Raw genomic sequence first — 8,930 nt, 5'->3', positions numbered from 1 at the left:
CCCACGTGGCGGCTAGTGATTGGCTTGCTAGCCGTATAAGAGGCTTGAGCGGTTTCCGCCCAAGTTGGAGAACTCTGAGGAGAACCCCACAAGGGAGGACTCCACAACCATCTGGAGGAGGAGGACTTCAGGTCTCATGAAGATCTCTAAGCGCTGCGGAGCCTATCGAACCCAGCGCAGGCTATAGGGGTCTGATCAACCTCTGGCCTCTCCCCATCGCTGAACGATCCCTCGACGAACCCCTTCACTGCGCGCAAGTTCCACGGAGCCTAGCAAACTTCGTGTGAGTGTATCCAGAGCTCGTCTCCGAGTTGTTTTCTTCGGTTGACACGACGGGCTCGCGTGTTTAGAGCCTTCAACCGGATTGGGCTAGAGTTCGCGTGGAAGGAACTCTTGTCCGCCTCTCTTCTTTTCTATCTGTAACCGCAACCCAAGCAAGTTTTCCTGCCTGCACCGCGACCATCTTTGGTGTAAGTAAAATAATCTTTAATCAACCGTTAAGCGTCTGTGCCTAATTCTAGACCGCCGGCCTGCATTCCCCGACCCGGCGTGTCCGGGCTGCCAGCCACAGCCCGCCACGCACCCCTGAGGGCCTCAGACCACTCCCGGCCCGCACATGTACAACAGGGGCCAAGTTGCTCAGGCTGGGACAGTTCTGGGTATGCCCAGAAACAGAACTTGTGCCACGTGGGGAGCTTTAAAGTTACCTCCACGGTTTAGATTGGTATGAGGGAGATTTTTGGATTTTAAGTAGCTCACTTCTGTATAAGTCCTGTTTCCTGCTGGATCTGTCCCAGAATTACTTTCTACCTGGCATATTACAAGAGCTAATTCTGAAGTACCACAAACAGAATGACCCAAAGTTCATCCCCCACCGCTTATTTATGTTACATGCATTATGATTTTGGGCTTTGCTATTTAATTTCTCCCTTTGAAAATAACAGGGAAAACAAAACACAAGAACCCTTCACCTCTATTATAATCCCTGCCTTGTAGTTCAGCGGAAGAAATTAAATGCCACAATCCAATGTGATTCTGTTCAGTGTTAATGGATTGTATTTATTGTCCTGAAAATGTGATTATGTTATACATTTGTTTTTAATTTTTAATTTCCAAGTGGGAGGCTTATGGCCCTTCATTTGACAGGATAGAGAACAGAAGGGCCTCTGGTGATGGATGCACCTTAGTCAGTGCAGAAATTTTCTTGTGCCTCTGGCATGATGCAGTTGCAGTGGCTCCTTTGGGAAAGTCATGCTGTCAACAGAGGAAGAATTAAGGAGTCTATTGTAAAGGAGCAAACTGTGAAAAAAATAAGAGAAATTGTAAATGCAGCCAACTGAAGATGGAGCAAGATTGGAATATTTTTAAGTAAAAGGTGCAAAAACTGGCAGGAATTTGTAACCTAAGTAAAGGAGACAAACTTCTAGCATGAGGCTCTAGTTACCTAAACTCCTTGAACAAGGTAATAGGTGTAAACTGAGCTCAATCGCAAGGGGGGACTAATCAGTAAAGAAAGCTAGGTCTTGGAGGTCAGAAAGTGTAGGGAGAAAGTGAGAATTGCTCAAAATTTGAGCTAAGGTAGACTTTGCTCAGGGAATTAAAAGATAAGTTTCTTTAGTCACATACTAATAAAAAACAAAGAAAAAATGGGCTGCTGTGTAATGGGGGTAGGGTAGAGATTAAAAGCAAATGCAACATAGCCCAGAAAATAAATGAATATTTTTGCATCCGTTTGCAATAACAAGGATATTGAATTGCAAGTAAAGGCAAGATGACTAATGGGAATGAGGATAAGGGAATTAATCATATCCAAGCCAGAAGCAAAACTCAAAGATATTAATGTGTTCAAGTCAGACTGATGGGAAGATCTTTATCCCAGAATTTGGGAAGAACTAGCACATGAAACTGCATAATTTTGAATACATCTATCAAGTTGAGGGTAGTCTTCAGAATAGCAAGTGTAATAATGCCTATATTTAAGAAAGGGGAGAAAAATGATCCAGGCAATTACAGACCCATTAATCTGACATCAATAGTATGCAAAATTCTAGAATCAGCATTGAAGGGAAGGAGATTTAAAGACAGAGTAAAAAATGGGATAAAATGCAAGTGTGGATTTGCCAAATGTTCTATAGCATCAGTGAGGCTACAGTGCAATACAAACTCCAGCCCAGCCCAATGTCAACTCACGAAGGCCCCTCTACACGTGCAGGTAAAGGTGCGATGGGATCTAATGCAGGATCCACACACTCGCATCTCCTGCCATCCTGCATGGGATTGTTCATTAGATCCTATTGTGCCTTATTGCCAGTGCAGGGGGAGTCTGATCCCAGGCTTCCCCTGCACTGCCAAGAAGCAAGTTCCTGCAGCTGGGAGCCCCTTCAATTGAGGCTGCTACCATATCCCAGCCTTAAGGGGTTCACGCATCCCTGAGACAGCCATGCCCCCAGCTGCTTGGACTGAACTGGGTCCTGGCAACCAGCATCCATAGCTGCAGGTCTTTGGGTCCTTGTACTGCCAGGATCCAGAGTCAGCAGCTGTTGGGGCTGGCAGTCCCCTCAGTTGCAGCAGCATGGTGCACCCCTGCTGCCCCATCAGTTGCAATGGAGACCCTGCTACATGTGCAGATTTTAAAGCTGCGTAGGAACCTGCTATAGAGTTTGTACCCATTTTTGAGGTCTAAGTTAATAGCTGGTTGGATCTTTTTATGATGCGATACCTACTGTGCAAGTGTGGCTGGTCTTAACTGGTTAATTGTGCAATTAATTACCTTAAGTGTGTGATGCCTGCAATGAATGTGTGGAGAGGGGTTAAGAGTCAGAGCTATCGTTTTTATGTTGTGAGCCATACAGCCTTCTAGGGGAGTTCTTCACTCACGCAAACAGTAACTTCCCCTTCCCCGGCACTGAGAATGTGTTGTAGTTCTGAATGCTGCATCTACAAGGGGCAGTTTAGAATTAAAACAGCATGTTTCAGCAGGGTGAATACAACATTTTAAAAAGATTATTTTATATGTTCTAAAGAAAATGCCAGAGGGAAGAACACAGACATTTTTTCATACCTGTTAAGTAAAATTATGATAAGCAGCTTGTTTAGGAACAAATGCCTAAGGTAATGTTCAACTGTATGCAAAGCATTATCTGGTTACAAATACTTTATTTTTATGATAAACATTGCATTTATGTCTACCACTTTACAACCAAGAATATTTAAACTCTTTATAAACTCCATTAAATGAACCTTCTCAAAGTTCCTGTGGAGGAGGAAGGCATTATGACGATGGAAAAAAATAAAATAAAATAAACCTAGACATAGCAGAAATGACTTGCCTGTGATTGGAAGCTTTGTTTGCTAGAGCATACAAATAAATGTCCCTTGTTTTATGTCATGTGTTGTTTATAGTTACTTTTTTTCCCTGTCTGTGCACCTCTATATGTAGATACTCATTACTATTTTTAAAAACTCGTCTTTCTGACTATATGGGCACTGTTGTTCCCCATAGAGGCAATTAGTTTATAAGCTTCTTCGATTCTCCCTAGCAAGAAGGGTTGTGCTAATAGGATGGGGTGGCAACACTTGAAAATTATGGTTGATTTTGTGAATATCATAGTAAACAACTAGTATTTTTTTAATAAACCTCTGTTGAAAGCTCATTGCTTTAAGACTATAACTTTATCACTTATTTGTGGTCTCGACCCCTTTGATCTCCATGGTAACTTAACTATCGTTAGGTTTCTCTGGTTGCTAAACTTGGACATGAGGTTCTGTTGTGAGAAGATTCTCATCTACCGCGCCAAGCTTGATTCTTCCCTACCTTGAACCTCATACTCTAATCTAAATAGTAACCTTTCATAAGCGCTTTGCACAGGGACATATTACACTATAAAGTGAAGACAATGTAAAATCAGGTCCTCTCTGAGAATATAGTCCTCTGACTGAATGCAAAGGCAAAGTTATCAAGAACAAGACAGGCCTGGAGTTTTTTAGTCTAGTAGCAAAACAGATGTAGGCATTTAATAGGGGTGGGTGAGTGAAAAACTCAAGCAGACCCTTGGGTCATTCCAACCATAAGCAGTGGAAGGCCAGGGCTAATGGCTTGCCAAATGCAGGGCAGCAGGTAGGGCCACAGGACAGCCCAGCCACAGGCTCCAGGCTGCTGCAGTCAGGGGTAGGAAGGGTGCACACACTCAGACATGCAGCCAGGATCACAGGCCTGGCATGTGGATTACTGGTCAGGCTCTCAGTCTGTCAGCAGGGGATTCTCTAAACAGTTCGGCATGTAGGGGTCTCCAAATTCTCTCCAGCCAGTGTCCAGTATTTATGAATGGTTGGTAAGCATAATTTCAATATTTTAATACCTAATCCCTGAATGGTTTTATTTAAATTTCTTTGTTTCAGTGAAACTTCCCTTCCCAGGAGCAGAAACCACTGGCTCCCACTGGGGAGTCAGCGTTTTATTTTTAGTAAGGTCTTTTTTTCGTTAATTTTTTGCGGATCTTGCAAACAATCCTGGATTTTGCAGTTTCTGTGAAATCCACAAAATTGAATTAAGTAGGTCCCCACCAATTAGTTAAGATTTATATCCTTGAGAGAGCAAAAGGGAGAGGCTTTTTTTTTTTTTTAATCTTCTCTCCCTTCCCATTGTGGAATATTGCTTTACATTGGTCTGTTATCTTTTTTTTCCCACCTTTTGGCCAATCAGCAGTGAAGGGTGGAGCTCTCACCTCGGCTAATCGGCAGTGAGGGGTGGCATCACTGGTTCCTTGGCCCATCAGTAGTAAGGGGTGGGGCCACCACAAAAAGGCCACTTCCCTCCCTAGCTGTCTCAGCACCCTGCTTCTCCTGGTTGTGCACCACCCTACCTCTAGGCACAGCCTATATAATCATGAGAACAAATGGTTGACATGCATTTCTACCAATGAATTGAAAAACAGGGCTTTTTGCAGTTCGTTCCTCATTCAGAAACAGACAGGGGACAAAGGGTTTAAAAACAGAATGGTTCAGTATCAAACAAGACCAGTGGCCACCCTAGCTGAGGCCCAGGGTCCTTAAAAATGACCAAGTCTGACAGCAGCTTGTGGCATTGCCTTAGGGGAATTACACTGAAGAAGAACTGGGTTACAAATGCTACTTATTTCCCATCTTATTTCTGGTTGTGCTACTCCTTCCAGGGCAGCTGCTTCCTTACTCCGTCCCCTTTCGCGGTGCCATCTGTGGCCCTGCAAGCTGTCACTGGAGGGGGCAGCCCAGTGGGTTCATGACATTGTTGTCTAATGAGTGGAAGTTTTGGGCTGTATGTATGCCCTCACTAAAGTCTCTTCTTTCCTGCACCTAATGCTGCTTGGTCTGTGGAGCACACTGTGTGTGTATGACTTTTCTCTGGCCAGCAAACATGGCTGTAAAGCATCCTGCCCAATTGGCAGGGCAACTGAGTCCCTGCAACCTCCACAGGCATCAAATGGAGTTGTTGGCATCCAGTACCTCTGAAACTGAGCTGTAGAAGTGCCCTTAATTTGAGGAGTGAGAGTCTGATAGTCTAATTTACACCTGCTTCTTTGATGGTTCCTAGCATTGTTGGACTCTTCAAATCTAAGCAAAGCATCTAAGCAAAGCTGCTTAGATGGCTCAGCTGAGCAACTGGAAGATCTTCAGATGTATACACATGCCTGCTCTTTGTGGGTTTCAGCTTCCGTCTGCTGTAGGAGTTCCCTATGTGTAATCATGCTGAATGAGAAGGAAACGCTTGGTAATTTTTCTTTATTACTTGTATTGTACTTCATTCACTGCTGCCTTTGGCCGTGATAGTCCTCATAGGTGAAGTTTGGGGGGAACTGGGCAGGGAGCAACTATAAAAGAGTCAATGCAGTGGGGAAAATGAGGACACCAAGAAGTGACTCTTCTTCTGGTTGAAGAAATAGTGTCACCCCTTTCCTTTTGCAAACATAAACTTGAAAATGAAAAGATATCAATTGCAAAGGAGCTTCATTTCTGTTTCTGCCACAGAGAGCTGGAAGGCACTCACTGAGAGCAACATGCTGTTATATAAAAGGGTCACTTGAGCCTAGAGCTGTCGAAAGAGTCATCTTTCAAAAGATACCTTTCTAACCTTTTCTAGATCCTTATGCTGGTCCAGTACATATTGGGCTGATAAAAGTGCGCAGTTACACTAGAAATAAAATTGCTTTGCAAACCTGACTAAATAGCATAGTCTGCTCTGGACCAACCATACTAAGTAGGACAAAATTTGAAGAGAGACCAAATGTTCCCCCAGCTGACTTAGCTACTCTACTCACCTTCCTTTCCCAATACTGTTTACAGACAGAAAACAAGGCAGGCGGTATCAGTACAAGTCCACTTTTTCCCTCAATTTCTTTGATCTTCCTCCTTGGCTCTGACATGAAAACACCATGAATAAAATCCTTCTTTTGGTCACCATAGTTGCATTCAATACCACTAAAACTTTGAGTCTCAAAATGCTCCTGTTAGCCAGCATGATTCATGAGTGAACTGACTCAGAGTCTACTGGTGGGGTTGGCAGACCTGGGCCATGTGACTTTTGCTGCAGTGCTCTGTCCAAAGTCGAGAGGTTTGCACTGAGAGCTGAGTACATTCTGTAGGAGAGAATGCAATCATTGAACTTGATGAATATTAAATGTAGAGCAACATTTAAAATCATGTCTGTCATGCTGGGTTAATATGTTTTTGTTGGGAATGTTTTCTTTAGGGATCTTGAAACCTGTAATTGACCCAAATCATAACTTTGGCTTAACACTGAAAAATAAGTAGAAAAATGGCTTAGCTCACAGTAGCGCTTCCATGATTCATCTTAGAGTGTGAGAAGCTTGTGTTGTATTTTTATCCATATTTAGTGCCCATTACTAACAAGCAGCTGACTGCTGCAACAAGCATTCGTGTTACAGAAGACAGCCAGGGTCAGAGGAGAATTTGGTAGAACTTGGCTTGTGCAACATGCCTGGATGAGTTCACAACTTCACTGTCTGGCCAATGCAGCATCTCACTTCTAGGTCAGGAGGCAAGCGCCCTTGAGCAAAGCCCCAGTGTACTGCAGGGACTAAGTGTTCAAAAGTGACTGTCTCCTATTTCAGGTGTGCCCTGACACAGACCAGGAATAGCACATAGGAGAAAAAATGTGTTGTGGTTGCCTTTTCACTGGCGGATTCTGGAATATTCCCACTTTGACTCTTTATGTTCCTCACAGGGTGCATCTACACAGAATGCTTTACTGCAAAGTAGCATAGTTTACCTGCAAATGCAAGTAGAAAATTTACTCACAAGTAGTTACTGTGCAGTAGTGCTCAGCTCCAGTCAGCTGGCCACCAGGGAGTGGGAGTTTGCTTCCTGCCCCTGGGAGCTGCCTGATGCCAGGGCAGGTTTCACCACAAAAGCCTGGGCGAGGACTAGCCCCTGTCCTGATCCACCAGCAGGGCAGCTAGCAGTGAGCCCCTGGCAGGGCAGGGATTCTAGCTGGGGGTTTGCTACCAGCTGCCACACCAGTGGATTGGGGTAGGAGGCTGGGACCAGCCCCTCACCTGCAGCGTTTTCCAAGTCCCCTGCCACGATAAGGGAGCCTGGATGGGGAGCTCTCTGCTGCCAACCAGGGGGACTTTGTCTTCACCCCAGCAGCAGACAGTCCCTAGGGAGCAGGGATGAATGTCCCAGCTCTTGCCAGAAGACACCTGGCTCCTGGCCCAGTGCTCCCTGCCAGCCCCCAGACCTAGAGCTCCCCCTGGTGGTGGCAGGGGCCCATTGCAGGGCCCCAGGAAGCAAGAGCAGTTTGCTGCCATTAGCAGCAAATCTACTCCTACTTTTCAACATGTGTAGACACCTGCATGGGAACATTTACTTGCGAGTAGTTAACTGGTGAGCAAACTGCTCCTGGATCTAATGCATGTGTAGATACACTCAGTCTCTTCTCCTTTATGCTCCTCTGAGGTCCTGCTGGCAATAAACTCTTAAGGAAAGTATCCCACCGCTTCCCTCCTGCCCTTTGTGGTCCTTAGTGAAACAAGGACCCTGGCACTTTTAGTGTCATCTAGACCTGTTCGAGAAAGGGTAGAGGACACATTAAAAAATGGGTCCTGTTCCTACTACTGCTTATACTTCCCTAGGGAATGTTTGGCTGTGTTTGTGTATGCATATGGCCCTGGGAACATACTGAACCAGATTTTCAAGTGTTCAGTACTCACAGTTGGGGCCAAACTTTAAAAAAAGCTCCAATCAAGTTCCATTAAACTACATCTGGCTAGAGTTTCAAGAGATTTCACCATTAAATGTGCTGACCTGCCTTGAAATGTGACTACTTATTTGATGCCTGATTGGGAGCGGAAGCTTCTGAAATGTTAACTCTTTGAGTTTTATGTAAATACTTGACTACAATTAATCTCAAATTAATGTCATGGTCCTAATACTACTAAGAGTTAAAGAAAATCCCATATAGGGTGAGCAAGACTTGTTTTATTTTTGGGGTGGGTAGTCCAGATTTTAGCATCCCTGCCACTTTGTAATTTGTGCTGCTTATTTGGAATTGCAATGACAAAGCCTTCAGTGACCATGCAGCTATGCATATGGGTAGAGATGAACCCAGTCTGTTATCAAATACAAACGACTTCAATGAGTGACATTTAATATTTCATACTGGATTTTCCCAGTGATAGTACTAGGCCAATTTTAGTTAGAGCACTGGTTCATGTTCCATTTACCCATATACTAATTAATTAAGGCTGGTTATCACCTCGGGGAATACTTCTTTTGAGTTTCATATTCTGCAAATTGTGAACTATTTCAAGAATTGTGGGTTCCCTGCATGGTGTTTTTAAATGTGCTGCTTGAATGTGCGCTGCAACACACCTTGAGGCATCCCCACGTTGGCTTTTTAACCTGGGAAAGATACTGTGATTAATTAGAAGACA

Source organism: Alligator sinensis, unplaced genomic scaffold (assembly GCF_000455745.1).
Source record: "Alligator sinensis unplaced genomic scaffold, ASM45574v1 scaffold982_1, whole genome shotgun sequence".
Lineage (NCBI taxonomy): Eukaryota > Metazoa > Chordata > Crocodylia > Alligatoridae > Alligator > Alligator sinensis.
The sequence above is the reverse complement of the archived record's forward strand: the minus strand, read 5'-3'. Positions refer to the sequence as shown.